This window comes from Nomia melanderi, unplaced genomic scaffold (genome assembly GCF_051020985.1).
Source record: "Nomia melanderi isolate GNS246 unplaced genomic scaffold, iyNomMela1 scaffold0388, whole genome shotgun sequence".
NCBI classification, from domain to species: Eukaryota; Metazoa; Arthropoda; class Insecta; order Hymenoptera; family Halictidae; genus Nomia; species Nomia melanderi.
Window position 1 is genome coordinate 7,501 of NW_027475503.1, and position 7,500 is coordinate 15,000.

The following is a 7,500-nucleotide window of genomic DNA, read 5'->3' on the forward strand; positions in this document are numbered from 1 at the left end:
TACCGTCGCTGGCATTGTAAACTCCAGATGACCTTGTGATTCCTTCGTCGGGCACTGGTAAAGGGTGGCGATGATGCGTTCTATAATAGAAATACCCGTCGTAGCGTTTCTTCCGAGTCAACCCGCTCACGAAACACTCTCTCGTCGTGGAATCCCCGCGTCGGAGAGTAAAACGCGAATTCATAGTATGGAAACTTACGTCTCTCGACGATGGGACGATCCACGCGAAGAGTTGTTACGTGCACGCGTATGGTGCGATTGCGTCGATTCGCTTTTCTGTACGGGGAGTAATAGAACGTTGAGTTGACTTATCGGGTCTTCGTTGGAATTACCGTCGCTGGCATTGTAAACTCCAGATGACCTTGTGATTCCTTCGTCGGGCACTGGTAAAGGGTGGCGATGATGCGTTCTATAATAGAAATACCCGTCGTAGCGTTTCTTCCGAGTCAACCCGCTCACGAAACTCTCTCTCGTCGTGGAATCCCCGCGTCGGAGAGTAAAACGCGAATTCATACTATGAAAACTTACGTCTCTCGACGATGGGACGATCCACGCGAAGAGTTGTTTACGTGCACGCGTATGGTGCGATTGCGTCGATTCGCTTTTCTGTACGGGGAGAAATAGAACGTTGAGTTGACTTATCGGGTCTTCGTTGGAATTACCGTCGCTGGCATTGTAAACTCCAGATGACCTTGTGATTCCTTCGTCGGGCACTGGTAAAGGGTGGCGATGATGCGTTCTATAATAGAAATACCCGTCGTAGCGTTTCTTCGGAGTCAACCCGCTCACGAAACTCTCTCTCGTCGTGGAATCCCCGCGTCGGAGAGTAAAACGCGAATTCATACTATGAAAACTTACGTCTCTCGACGATGGGACGATCCACGCGAAGAGTTGTTTACGTGTACGCGTATGGTGCGATTGCGTCGATTCGCTTTTCTGTACGGGGAGAAATAGAACGTTGAGTTGACTTATCGGGTCTTCGTTGGAATTACCGTCGCTGGCATTGTAAACTCCAGATGACCTTGTGATTCCTTCGTCGGGCACTGGTAAAGGGTGGCGATGATGCGTTCTATAATAGAAATACCCGTCGTAGCGTTTCTTCCGAGTCAACCCGCTCACGAAACTCTCTCTCTCGTCGTGGAATCCCCGCGTCGGAGAGTAAAACGCCGAAGGCTTACTATGAAACTTACGTCTCTCGACGATGGGACGATCCACGCGAAGAGTTGTTACGTGCACGCGTATGGTGCGATTGCGTCGATTCGCTTTTCTGTACGGGGAGTAATAGAACGTTGAGTTGACTTATCGGGTCTTCGTTGGAATTACCGTCGCTGGCATTGTAAACTCCAGATGACCTTGTGATTCCTTCGTCGGGCACTGGTAAAGGGTGGCGATGATGCGTTCTATAATAGAAATACCCGTCGTAGCGTTTCTTCCGAGTCAACCCGCTCACGAAACTCTCTCTCGTCGTGGAATCCCCGCGTCGGAGAGTAAAACGCGAATTCATACTATGAAAACTTACGTCTCTCGACGATGGGACGATCCACGCGAAGAGTTGTTTACGTGCACGCGTATGGTGCGATTGCGTCGATTCGCTTTTCTGTACGGGGAGAAATAGAACGTTGAGTTGACTTATCGGGTCTTCGTTGGAATTACCGTCGCTGGCATTGTAAACTCCAGATGACCTTGTGATTCCTTCGTCGGGCACTGGTAAAGGGTGGCGATGATGCGTTCTATAATAGAAATACCCGTCGTAGCGTTTCTTCCGAGTCAACCCGCTCACGAAACTCTCTCTCGTCGTGGAATCCCCGCGTCGGAGAGTAAAACGCGAATTCATACTATGAAAACTTACGTCTCTCGACGATGGGACGATCCACGCGAAGAGTTGTTTACGTGCACGCGTATGGTGCGATTGCGTCGATTCGCTTTTCTGTACGGGGAGAAATAGAACGTTGAGTTGACTTATCGGGTCTTCGTTGGAATTACCGTCGCTGGCATTGTAAACTCCAGATGACCTTGTGATTCCTTCGTCGGGCACTGGTAAAGGGTGGCGATGATGCGTTCTATAATAGAAATACCCGTCGTAGCGTTTCTTCCGAGTCAACCCGCTCACGAAACTCTCTCTCGTCGTGGAATCCCCGCGTCGGAGGGTAAAACGCGATATATAATAGTATATGCCAGTGGTTCGCGCGCGTCGTCTCTGAGATACGCGGTCGACAGAGTTCCGAAAACACGTGATGTGCCACGATTTCCGTGCGTCTTACATCTTTCGACGATGGGACGATCCACGCGAAGAGAACGTTCGTGCTTGCGTGAGGTGCAACAGCGTCGATTCGCTTTTCTGTACGGGGAGAAATAGAACGTTGAGTTGACTTATCGGGTCTTCGTTGGAATTACCGTCGCTGGCATTGTAAACTCCAGATGACCTTGTGATTCCTTCGTCGGGCACTGGTAAAGGGTGGCGATGATTCGTTCTATAATAGTAATACCCGTCGTAGCGTTTCGACCGATGTCACCCGCCACGAATGTCTCTCTCGACGTGGAAACCCCGCGCCGAAGAGTAAACGCGAAGGCTTACCATACGAAAGAAAACGGTATTATACGCCTGTGGTATGTGCGTCTCGGCTCTGTGATACGCGATCGGCAGAGTTACAAAAAAACGTTGATGGGCCACGATTTCCGTGCGTCTTACATCTTTCGACGATGGGACGATCCACGCGAAGAGTAGTTACGTGCTCGCGCGAGGTGCGATAGCGTCGATTCGCTTTTCTGTACGGGGAGAAATAGAACGATGAGTTGACTTATCGGGTCTTCGTTGGAATTACCGTCGCTGGCATTGTAAACTCCAGATGACCTTGTGATTCCTTCGTCGGGCACTGGTAAAGGGTGGCGATGATTCGTTCTATAATAGAAATACCCGTCGTAGCGATTCGGCCGAGACACCCGCCACGAAACTCTCTCTCGTCGTGGAATCCCCATGTCGGAGAGTAAAACGCGAAGGCTAACTATATAAGAAACATATAGTATTATTTATGCCTGTGGTTCTCCGTTTGTCCTACTCTCAGATACGCGACTCGGAGAGTTACGAATAATCGTGATGGACCACGATTTCTGTACGTCTTACATCTTTCGACGATGGGACGATCCACGCGAAGAGATCATTCCTGCTTGCGTGAGGTGCGATAGCGCCGATTCGCTTTTCTGTACGGGGAGAAATAGAACGATGAGTTGACTTATCGGGTCTTCGTTGGAATTACCGTCGCTGGCATTGTAAACTCCAGATGACCTTGTGATTCCTTCGTCGGGCACTGGTAAAGGGTGGCGATGATTCGTTCTATAATAGAAATACCCGTCGTAGCGATTCGGCCGTGTCACCCGCCACGAAAATCTCTCTCGTCGTGGAATCCCCGCGTCGTAGAGTAAACGCGAAGGCTTGCTATAGAAGACTATAGTTTATACGCCTGTGGTTCACCGGTTGCCTGCTCTCCGGGGTACGCGATCGCGCAGGAGTTACGGAAGAACTTGATGGGCCACGATCTCCAAGCGGCTATATCTTTCGACGATGGGACGATTCACGCGAAGAGAACGTTCGTGCATGCGTGAGGTGCGATAGCGTTGATTCGCTTGTCTGTACGGGGAGAAATAGAACGATGAGTTGACTTATCGGGTCTTCGTTGGAATTACCGTCGCTGGCATTGTAAACTCCAGATGACCTTGTGATTCCTTCGTCGGGCACTGGTAAAGGGTGGCGATGATTCGTTCTATAATAGAAATACCCGTCGTAGCGTTTCGACCGATGTCACCCGCCACGAAATTCTCTCTCGTCGTGGAATCCCCGCGTCGGAGAGTAACCGCCGAAGGCTTGCTATAGAAGACTATAGTTTATACGCCTGTGGTTCACCGGTTGCCGGCTCTCCGGGGCACGCGATCGCGCGAAGGTTACGGAGGGACGTGAAGCGCCCGAGCAATGAAACGTCCGCAGGAGGAAACGAGCAACCGCCGAACATTGTTTCGCGACGTTTCCATAATGTATTGTCGTTTCGCTCGCATCCCGCTTCTTTCCCCTAGTTTCCTCGACGCGTAGTTTCGCAGCCTTAGTGGACGAATCATTCTCGATTCGAGGAAAGATATGCAGTGGGGCGTGCAATGAGCCCGCCAGAGACCACGATCTCCAATGCGTCTTTACATCTTTCGACGATGGGATGATCCACGCGAAGAGAACGTTCGTGCTTGCGCGAGGTGCGTTAGCGTCGATTCGCTTTTCTGTACGGGGAGAAATAGAACGATGAGTTGACTTATCGGGTCTTCGTTGGAATTACCGTCGCTGGCATTGTAAACTCCAGATGACCTTGTGATTCCTTCGTCGGGCACTGGTAAAGGGTGGCGATGATTCGTTCTATAATAGAAATACCCGTCGTAGCGATTCGGCCGAGTCACCCGCCACGAAACTGTCTCTCTTTCGTCGTGGAAACCCCGCGTCGGAGAGTAAAACGCGCGAAGGCTGTGACTGTAACATATATATATACAGTATACAATGCCTGTGGTTTTTGCGCGTGTCGGCTCTTCGGTATACGCGATCGGCCAGAGTTACGGAGGGACGGTGAAGCGCACGAGAAATTGAAACGGCCGCACGATTGGAACCGAGCAACCGTCGAACATTGTTTCGCGACGTTTCCATAATGCGTTTTCGTTTCGCTCGCATACCGCTTCTTTTCCCCTAGTCTCTGAGACGCGTTTTCGAGCCGTTCTTCTACTATCGATTCTCGTAGAGAGAAGGGACCGGGTAGTCTGGAAGTGGAACCCGCATCTTGCGTGTACCGTACACGGAATTGAGAGGACCGGCCGTGAAGCTCGTTTTAAAGCCGTGCGTCTGACACCCAACTCTTGCGCGCCAATTTCGCGGCAAGAGATAATATGGGACGAATGACCGGCAAAGAGCCAGCTGTGAAGTCTGTTTTTTTAATCGAATCCGTGGACGTGTGTATGCCGTAGCGTCGCTCGTCGTGTTCGTTCATGGTCGTTCCGAGAGAAAGAACGAAAGCGGTAACGAAGGGACCGGCCGTGAAGCTCGTTTTAAAGCCGCGCGTCTGACACCCAACTCTTGCGCGCCAATTTCGCGGCAAGAGATAACATGGGACGAATGACCGGCAAAGAGCCAGCTGTGAAGTCTTTTTTCATTATTTGCTTTCAATCGATCGATCGGTACGATTCGTGCAACGTTTCGCGCGATGCGACGCGAAAACATGCGCGCAACAATAGATGCGTCTGATCGGAAGAACGCGAGGGTCGACTGCACGCGATGGATTCAGTATCGGGTAGGATACAAAATATATCCCCGTCGTTTCCACGCGTGCGAGTCTTCTGCGTCTTTCGCGGGTTTTTGAATGCACTATACGCCCGGAACGTCGAGAAATATATACATATTACTTGAACGTTTTTCGTCTCGAAAGGCTTCGGTGTCGTCTCCAAGGCGACGCCTGAATCTCCTTCGCGCGCTGGTCGGAGATTCAGGTATCAACTTTTATCTTCTCTTTGAAAGAAGAGAGATATTAGGTCGAACAAATGAGAATAAAATTATATATGTGAAATATAAAATTTATACGATTACCCTGAACGGTGGATCACTTGGCTCGTGGGTCGATGAAGAACGCAGCTAATTGCGCGTCAACGTGTGAACTGCAGGACACATGAACATCGACATTTCGAACGCACATTGCGGTCCACGGATACAATTCCTGGACCACGCCTGGCTGAGGGTCGTTTACGTACCATACACTGCTTGCGTAGCTCTGTCAAATCCCCGCCGTCGTTCACCTCTTCGGATCGAACGTTTTTTTACCGAAGGGCGCAAAGAACGTTTCTGAGTCGGGTTAAGAGAAGGATGCTACGTACGAGCGAACGATGGGTGTCTCGTCGGCGTTTGTCGCGGACACGCGAAAATTCTGTGAATTTCACGGACAGTGTACGTTCTAGTTGTTGCAAAACGATCGGAATCGTTTGTATGGACTCGCGTGAGTGTTCGCGGCGTCGTGCGTCGTTCAATTACGACCGCCCGCGGATACCGCTCCACTGCGATATGGATCTGAGCGACAACTTTTTCGGCTGTTCGTGAGATGAACGGTTTCGTGTGTTTAGAAAAATTTTTTTTCCCGCGCTCCCGACGTCACCTGAAATGATGCGTCAGAGGTGAAAGAAAATATTAAGAAGTCGAGAGAGAGAGAGACTACACACGTTTTATTCATATTTTGTATACCGTGCGTGAGACGGATGTGCACGACACGTCGTATGTCGGTATATTACCGACTGGCCCCAGGGAGATTGTTTTCTTCCTCTCTTACGAATGAGATGTACGTTTCGGAGGATCGTCGTTACCGAAACACACGGCAAAACGAGACTTCTCGCAGCAGAACCTTTATACACAATACACATCGACTCTTTTTACCCCGAGAGAGAGAGAAAAGGTGTATTTCTTTTTTTTATTTTTCGAATTCGACGCACGAACGCTTTGACGACTGGAGAAAAACACGGTGTGTGTTAAAATCGTGCGGGACGAGCATGCGTATTCGTAACGGGTCGAATAGTTCTTATTCCCCGTCGTCGCGTGTCCTCGCTGGACCACCACCGTGCGCTTCCGCCACGTTCAGTTGAATTTCGAAATATATATATATAAAAAGAATCACCATATACTCTCTTTCGGGAGGTGTATTTTTATCGGTTTCTGCTATAGAGAAGAGACGGAGATCGTGTTGTGAGGTGTAACGTTTCTGTATCCCCGTTTCGGAGGATCGTCGTTATCGGCGGAACACACGTCAAAACGAGACTTCTCGCAGAACCTTTATACACAATACACATCGACTCTTTTACCCCGAGAGAGAGAAAAGGTGTTTTTCTTTTTTTTTTATTTTTCGAATTCGACGCACGAACGCTTTGACGACTGGAGAAAAACACGGTGTGTGTTAAAATCGTGCGGGACGAGCATGCGTATTCGTAACGGGTCGAATAGTTCTTATTCCCCGTCGTCGCGTGTCCTCGCTGGACCACCACCGTGCGCTTCCGCCACGTTCAGTTGTATTTCGAAATATATATATATATAAAAAGAATCACCATATACTCTCTTTCGGGAGGTGTATTTTTATCGGTTTCTGCTATAGAGAAGAGACGGACGATCGTGTGTGACACCACGTGGTAACGTTTCCGTATCCCCGTAAAATACGTTTATCTTTTCTCGTAGAAAAGAGAGAGGAAGAGGCAGGAGCTCCTCTTTGGCGAGGCTTTCGAACGTCGCGTCCCGTCCGCCGGAATATAATGATATAAATATATAACCGCCGCCGACTTTGTGCGAAAGCGTTGAAACGAACGCGTCGGTCGCCCCATGGTGTGTGTTTGTCGTGTCTTCTTTTCCTCTTCTGCACTTCTCTTCACTGTCGATCGCGAGACCGCGCGAGATCCGCTTCGGTCGTCCAGTCCCCGAAAATTCTTCTCGGACGGGCGTTAAAGTTAACC

At 49.8% G+C, this 7,500-nt stretch overlaps 1 non-coding gene across 1 annotated transcript; it reads left to right on the plus strand.

Moving 5' to 3' along the window:
- The first annotated feature begins 5,602 nt into the window (after positions 1 to 5,602).
- LOC143176136 (5.8S ribosomal RNA) lies at positions 5,603 to 5,757 on the plus strand. The gene has a single exon (XR_013000728.1). It is a non-coding gene; the product is annotated as a 5.8S ribosomal RNA (ribosomal RNA).
- The last annotated feature ends 1,743 nt before the right edge of the window (positions 5,758 to 7,500 follow it).